Raw genomic sequence first — 7,851 nt, forward strand, 5'->3', positions numbered from 1 at the left:
TCAAAACTAGCTTCCTGTCTTCCTGTTGCCTGAAAAAATAGTCTCAAATGCTTTTGTCTGGCATTCAGGGCTCTCTAGGATGGGCACTCTGGCCAACACATCACTGCTCGTTTGTTCCTCCACACACAAGTGGATCTCGGGCTACTTATTCAGAGACCCACCTCCTCACCGACCCAGCAAAGGTCTCGTGCATCTACTAAACTCACAGCTCACTCAGTGATGTTCTCAAAGGCCATTAGTGGGTGACATGCCACTGCTAGAGTCAGGAGCCAGTGTGAAGTTGCCGCTGCCTAAGTGCATGGACTGAAAGCGGGAACGTTGATTCTCCAGGAGAAAACTGGGGCATTGTTATGAGAAGGCAGACGGCAAAACCACCCAGGTCCCCTATGACTGCTTTAACACACTCTGGACAAAATTTAAGGAGACAAGGGAACGTATTAACTCCCACTTAGGCTGTAGAAGGCAAATGCAACGGAGGGAAGGCGTTATCTTCTTCTGGAACAAACCACTTATCTCCAGCTACTTTTATAAATAGATCAGACCCTGTCCAGGAGCCCACTTAGCTGGGTTCATTTGTATACAATGTCCATACCCTCAGGAATATTAACAGTTTATCGCAGATTGCATTAATTTAAATAAAACTTAACAAAAATGGTGTGAAATGAACAAAAACACCATATTCTGTGATGAATCAAATGAAATACATTTTCAGTTGCTGTTTTCTCCATTTAAAGATAAAATTTCTGATAACTGTAATTATTTGTGAAAAGACACAAGACCAACAGTTTGTGTGTATGTGTGTTTTGGTTTTAGGTTTTTGGTTTTTTTCTTCCCCTTAAGGCTATAGCCATATTGTCACTAATAAAGATCTCAAATTTGCCTGGAAGCTTTCATGGCAAATTGTCAGTCTGAGGGTAGTCACCATCCAGCCAAATGGCTTTAAACATCATCAGTGCCTTTCTTCCACACACATTCTCTTCCTGGTTTAAACATTAGTTACCCTGGTTCTACACTGACACAGTATTTGCATCTCTCTCCTGTCCGTAACTCCTAAAAGTTGGGGACCCCTCACTTTGGTTTCCCCAGAGCATGACATTTTATTTGGTGCTTGGGGGGCAATGGGCAGTTCAAGAAGTATGTTAATACTATCACTCAATGTATTGATCCATGCTATGCACCAACAGTGTAGTAAATATCGTTCATTTCTTGTAACAAAGGCAGTAGGAACTTCTCCCAAGGGACAGAATTCCAAGGACAGAATGAAGGCAAGAAGGGAGCTGGTCTATTTGGACCTACTTTGTGAGAGACACTGGTTTAGGTATTTTTATGTATACATTATACCACTGAACTGTCACAATCCTGCAAATTCTTACATGCTTGGGTTTCTATGTAGCAAGTTTAGCAAGCCACCCAAATTCACAGTGACAGGCCCGTGAGTCAAATCCAGCATGCTTGACTCCATGATTGTCAAGTCCACTAGCCCCATATATCATGAATCTGAGATTCATGAGTGTGTAGGTGCTATCAAGAAATGTCAAAAATTCCCATTTCAGGGACACATGGATGGCTCAGTTGGTTAATTGTCTACCTCCAGCTCAGGTCATAATCCCAACATCCTGGGATCAAGTCCCCCATCAGGCTTCTTGCTTACCAGGAGCCTGCTTCCCACTCTGCCTGCCTCTCCCTCTGCTTGTGCTATCTCTCTGACAAATGAATAAATTAAATCTTTTGTAAAAATCTTGTTAAAAAGGCCCATTTTAAAGAATGTTTTAAAACATTGTTTGGACAGCAATAGAAGCGAAAGCAGAATGACATAATGTAAGGACAGATAGTTTATGTGGGAGCCCTTTGGGTACTCCGGTGGATGAATGTTTTTATATTAGTTTTTCATGGACATGGGGAGTTAGAGAGGAGAAGGGAGGTGGGAGAAATTGGAAGGGGAGCTGAACCATGGGAGACTATGGACTCTGAAAAACAATCTGAGGGTTTTGAAGGGGCGGGGGCTTGGGAGGTTGGGGTACCAGGTGGTGGGTATTATAGAGGGCACTGCTTGCATGGAGCACTGGGTGTGGTGCAAAAAGAATGAATACGGTTATGCTGAAAATCAATAAAATATAAATTTAAAAAATTAGTTTTTTGTAAACTGCCAAAAAAGAAAAGCACTCCCATTTATAGCGTACACTTTATGGTTCACAAAGCACGTGCCAACAATAAAAATAATGATGGGTTACCATTTAATTCATAGAAAAGGAGGTACAGGGAAATTGAATGAAAGGGAATAACAAAGTAGGTTCATAAGTCAATCTTCTTTTTAAAAATATTAACCAGAAAGTGCGTTTCTGCCACCTCTCTCCTGTTTGATCTGATAAAGAATGACCACGATACATGAATTATAGTTCGGGGTTTTGAAAAGCATAATAGCTTTATACCAACACTTGAGCTTTTATTTATTTATTTATTTATTTATTTATTTTTTGCTAACAAGATAGCTCAATTTGATATGCGGTTCCTGACAACCAACCTCAGAAGTAATTCCATCTTCATGAGAAGTCTGAAAGAACCACAAACCAAACCTCAAAATAGATTCAGAGAAAATACTCTTAAAAAAATTTCCCTTCCTGGGGCACCCGAATGGCTCAGTGAGTTAAAGCCTCTGCGTTCGACTCAGGTCATGAACCTAGGGTCCTGGGATTGAGCCCAATGTCTGGCTCTCTGTTCACCGGGGAGCCTGCTTCCACTTTTCTCTGCCTGCTCTCTGCCTATTGGTGATCTATGTCTGTCAAATAAATAAATAAAATCTTTAAAAAAAAATTTCCCTTCCTATCAGAAGCAGACCAAACCACTAACAAATTCCCCAGAAAGCTTCATCTAAAAGGTTGTACTTTCTTCAGACACCCAGCAGGACCTTCTTCTCTGGGCCTGGTATTTCTTCAATGGCCTATTCCAGAGAATAAGACACTAAACTACTGAGCGCCATGGGCCTCAGAACCACGAAAGACATGATGAGGGGCCCAAAGCACGCCTCTGGTCACCAAGAGGGTGTGTAAACGTTTGCTGCTTTTCTGCATTTTTCAAAGCTGAGTTTTTAGCTGGAGGCCGCTCCTTTAGGATAAATTGCTGATACCATATAGTAAAAGCCATTATATGATCTTTTACAAACCATTTCCTATCTTTGCATTCTCATGTGCCAAGACAGACACAGATTATTTAAAACCCCGAAGAGTGTGCTATTGCCTTTAAATTGCCTGTAACCTTCATGCAATAGATTTATGATTGATGATAGATTTAGTTAAAATATAACTGTTTTAATTATTTATTCTCAGTAAACGATTTCAACCTATGCTCATTTAAGTAAGTTGCTGCATAATCCCTTTTCTATTAAACCATAGTGCAAGGACCAATGCCACGCTTCTGCGAGAACCCCAAGCTCTTTTTCTGGAATGGCCATATGCGTATGTATCAGGCGTCCTCTTTTCACTCGCTTTGTGGAGCACCTACCATGGAGGTCATGTAATAACCAATGACCAAAAAACAAACAAAAAACCCAAACATCCAGGTCGAAGTGATTTGCGCCTGCCATCATGCAAAGGCAGACCCTGCCTGGAGACCAGGAGACTGCTCAAATAGCAGGCAGGCATCTCAGCCCAGGCCTGTGCTGGGGAGGTTGGTTCCGGGCTTCTGGCGCAATCAGGAAGCCAGCAAAGTGACCCGAGAGTGCAGCCGGGTTTAGGGCTGATGATCTTTTCGCAGCCAGGCTGCACCCCGACACCCGCTCGGGGAGCCAGGCTAGGAGGCCGCTGAGCGCTGGTGCTGGCCACGCTCGCAGGCCCCCGGGGCTCACCCCGTGCCCAGGCCCCGGCCTCCGCCTCAGGAAGGAAGGGGTGGGGGCGGGGGCAGCCCGGAGAAGGGGCTTTGCTAATTGCCGAAGCGGGTAGTGAGCTCGCAAGGACGTGGCGGAGAGTCTGGGAGGAGGTGGAGGGGCTGGCGGAGGAGGGGCGTGCAGCGCCGCGGTGCTGTGCTGCGGCCCAGTCCGGAATGGAGGACCCACAGGACTCGCCGTCCATGCGCTCCTGCGCTCCAGCCCAGCCCCTGAGCCTGTGCTGTCCCGCTCCCGCGGCCCGCTGCCCCTCCGAGCCCCATGGCGTCTCCAGAGGACCCTCTGCGCGCAAGCAAATTGAAACCGCGCCGCGCCCTCACCTGGAGCAGAAAGCGCGGGCCGCGAGATCGCGGGGGGGTGTGGGGACCCAGCCTCCCGCGACCCCGCGGCAGCGGGACCACCCTGGACGCCGCGCCGCACCGGGTCCGCACGGGATCGGGCCAGGGATGGCGCCGCCTGAGGTGCCCCCCGCCAGTGGGCGCGCTAGCCCCCATCGTTCGGCAACCCCATGCGTGCATGCCAAGGTCCCCCTTCCCTTGCCTCCACCATGGCCCCTCCGCTTTTGTTCTGGACTTGGGATCCTAGGTGGAAACTAGTCCCTCAGACCTCCCTGGCAGCAAGGAGCGCAGGGAGGGATTCTCGGTTTTTCCACCCTGGCTCTTCCTCTCTCCACATTCACATGCCTTCTTGTGTCCTTTCCTCTCCTCATTGTCACTTTTATTAAATGGTTTTGTTCTGCATGTTGACCCGCAGAGCGATTTCATGAATGAATATACAGGAAACTGAGTCGGAGCCCACCTGTGAGAGCCCACCTGTGGAGGCCTTTCATTAGAATGGTCTCTGGTGCTAGCCTCAGTTTAGTATACTGCGTGTACCTGAGGACTGAGTCCAGATGTTTCTTTCCTCTCTGACTTGAATTTGAAATCCTCCTCAGACTTCAGCTTCCAGAATTGCTCCCGTCCTTGCTTTCCCACTGTCTCGGTGGGGTCCGCCATGAGTGTTGAACACAGGAATGAATGAATGATATATACCCCCAGGTCGCTGGGGCTTTTTCTTGTTTTGCTGAGGTTGAAAAGGCTTGGGAGAGACCCCCTGTATGCAGATACAGAGCTGCATGCAATTGCTTAGATAAACGTGTTCCCCACTTAATTGCTTGGGCATTGAACATTTCGCCCTTAACCTGTGGCTTGAGCAGTTAGCAGGAGAAAATCTGGAGGTGAATCAGAAGATGGCTGAATCCACATGGTGGTGGGCTGGGTTTGGGAGATTTTCCTGGAGATTCTAAAGAAAGATCTAAATTCTTCCAATGGGGAGTGGTAAACATTTTATCAGTGGGAGATGGAAAATAAACTGTCTGGTTAACCTTTCCCTCCCCCTCAAAACCCATTATTTGAAAAAACAAAAAAGGAAGCAAAGGGAGAAATCCTCCCACTCCCATCCCCACTCACCTCCATAGCCACCTCCTCTTCCAAGAACTAACAGACAAGGTGCCAAGAAGTGTTAGGTACCAGCAGTGGTCTCAGAGCTCATTCAAGGATCATGGTGAAAGTCATTCAAAGAGATTGTGGGGGCACAGGGATCCAATTAAGGGGGACAAGTTTAAGGTTTGCCTGGTCCCCTAAAAATTAATGGCACTAGAGAAGATGAGCTTTGGGAACTATAGCTTAATGGATACAACGTGTAAAAAGCTTCAGTGAGTCATGGTGGGAAGAGGCCATGAGGGCAGCAAAGACAGTCTTAGATGATGTTATTAATAGCACTACAGGCTCTAGATTTCATGTGGTGGTGTTCTTGGCAAGACCAGCCCGGCCAAAGTGGATACTCACAACCTGGAACAGAGGGTCTTGGAGATCCCAACAAATGTGGTATGATGAGAGCGTAAAATGATAGGAGGTGTCCTTTGGAATGACTGTCTTCTTGACTTTAAAAGGGAGAACCCAAATCTGTAGGTGAAATCTTCTTGGCTACAAAGAAGGCCGAGGCCTCCTAAGGTCAAGGTCTCCTCATCATTTTAAAAGATGTCAAAGAACATATTCAGACATTTCAAAGATGTCCTCATGTCCATCTGTTCCCACTCTGGAATTCTATCAATAAGGTGAGAGTTCCTCTAGTTGGAAAAAAGATCTAAAAAGACTTCCCTTTCTCATGTAATTTCTGTAACCTCCAGGACACACCCACCTACCCCTTCCAGCGCTGTAATGAAGCTACAGCTGGTGCCAATTTGTGGAACTCATTAAAGGCTATTTTCCCTTATATACCCCCGGACCAAGTTCCCATGCTCCCTCACCTGATTTCCTGCACTCACCTCCCACCTGGTGTGTTCACACCTGCACATGCCTTTTACCAAACCCTTTGCCAAAAGGCAGCCAGAGTGACCTTTCAAAGACCTATCAGTTCCTGGCATTTGTCTCCATAGAAAACTGCACTGATCTTCTAACAAATTCTCAGTCCTCCAAAGGCATCCATAATCCTCCCATCTGTCCCTTCTTACCCTTCCAATTGACTGATGCCTGTTCTGCCCTGTCTTTCTGCCCTTCAACCACGCTGCCTCCCTCTTGCTGTGGAGACCCCTCATGGTGCATGCCTCCAAGCACAGGTGATTCCCATTGATGGGAAGACCCTCTTCCTCTACCCCATCTCCCCACTCCAGTTACTCCCACTTATTCGTGAGCTCACAAGCCCCATGGTACACACTCTCCATGCAGCCTGCTCTCTCTTTTCTAGCACTGCCCTCCGTTTCTAGCTGTGGTTGTGTCATGGATGTCCCTCCCCAGCCTGCCTCCAAACTCTCCGTCCACTTAGCTCCAACACCTGACACAGTAGTAAGCCCTGGCTAGCTTCTAAGAGCCTCACTGAGGGACTGAAAGCATTTAAAAAATGTCACCACGTAGGCTCCAAACTGTAGGCAGAAAAAGCTTAGCCTGGATTGACATTTTAGAGATGTATTCGTCAAGTTAGATGTGTTCACTGACTTTACCTTGTAAAATTAAAAAAAAAAAAAGACCTCTGTATCGCTTCACATCTAACGAAGGCACATGTATACTATTAGACCACGTTATGAGCTTAATGGAAGGAGACAAGATTTTTTTGCTAAGAAAATGTATAAGAATGTTGAGGTCATGTGGGAGGAAATAGTCCGTTTGTTAGAGCATTGCTATCTTACTCTATCACAGCCACTAATAAAAATCTGACATGGGGTGAGTCAGAATTGTCTGTCGGAGATGAGATAGATCTGGCTCATGTTCATACAGACATGAAAGCCAGGAACGAAGAAGCAGGCTTTGAAAGCCTGGGTTGAGGAGGCGGTGTGGTTCACTGCGATGAGCTAAGTGCCCAGGGCCACCGGCAGACATGCGGGCCTGTGTCCTTTGTTCTGGGGTCCGTCTTGCACCATGTGGTGAGGCTAGCAGCTGGGAGCAGCTCAGGACAGGAGCAGATGGCATCTTACCTCTCCCACCCTCCTGTAGGCTCCAGTGGGCTCCAGTGGATCCCAGGGGACAGCCTGCCTTCCTTGCAAAGCCCAGTAGCACTGGGAGCAGAAACTGGGACCTAAGAGTGAGCACCCTGTTTGACAAGCTGGACCAGCCTCCTCTTCTTCAGATGCATGGGGAGCCCTGGCGTGCTGCCCCCTCCCTTCTTCCTTTCCCCTTTCCTCCCTCCCTCCCTCTTCCCTTCCCCTCTCTCCTTCCCTGGTGGTGCCCTTTCCCGATGCCCACTTCATCCCTTTTTTTTCTTACATGCCTGTCTTCTAGAGTTTCTTCTTTCCTCCCAATTACTTCCCTTCGTCTGAATCTCCTCTTTGGTCCCTTTGTCCCCACTCTCTGCTCCTCCTCCCCTTCCCTGGCCCCTGTTCAGCTCCATCCAGACTGCAGGCAGAGCTGGACTAACACGCTCACTCGCTAGCTCAGCCACCCTCCAGAGAAGTCACTCTTTGGGGGCCACCTTCCTGACCCCTTGGTCCTTTCTCCACTTAT

This window comes from Mustela putorius, unplaced genomic scaffold, assembly GCF_011764305.1.
Source record: "Mustela putorius furo isolate JIRA1106 unplaced genomic scaffold, ASM1176430v1.1 tig00003881_pilon_pilon_pilon, whole genome shotgun sequence".
NCBI classification, from domain to species: domain Eukaryota; kingdom Metazoa; phylum Chordata; class Mammalia; order Carnivora; family Mustelidae; genus Mustela; species Mustela putorius.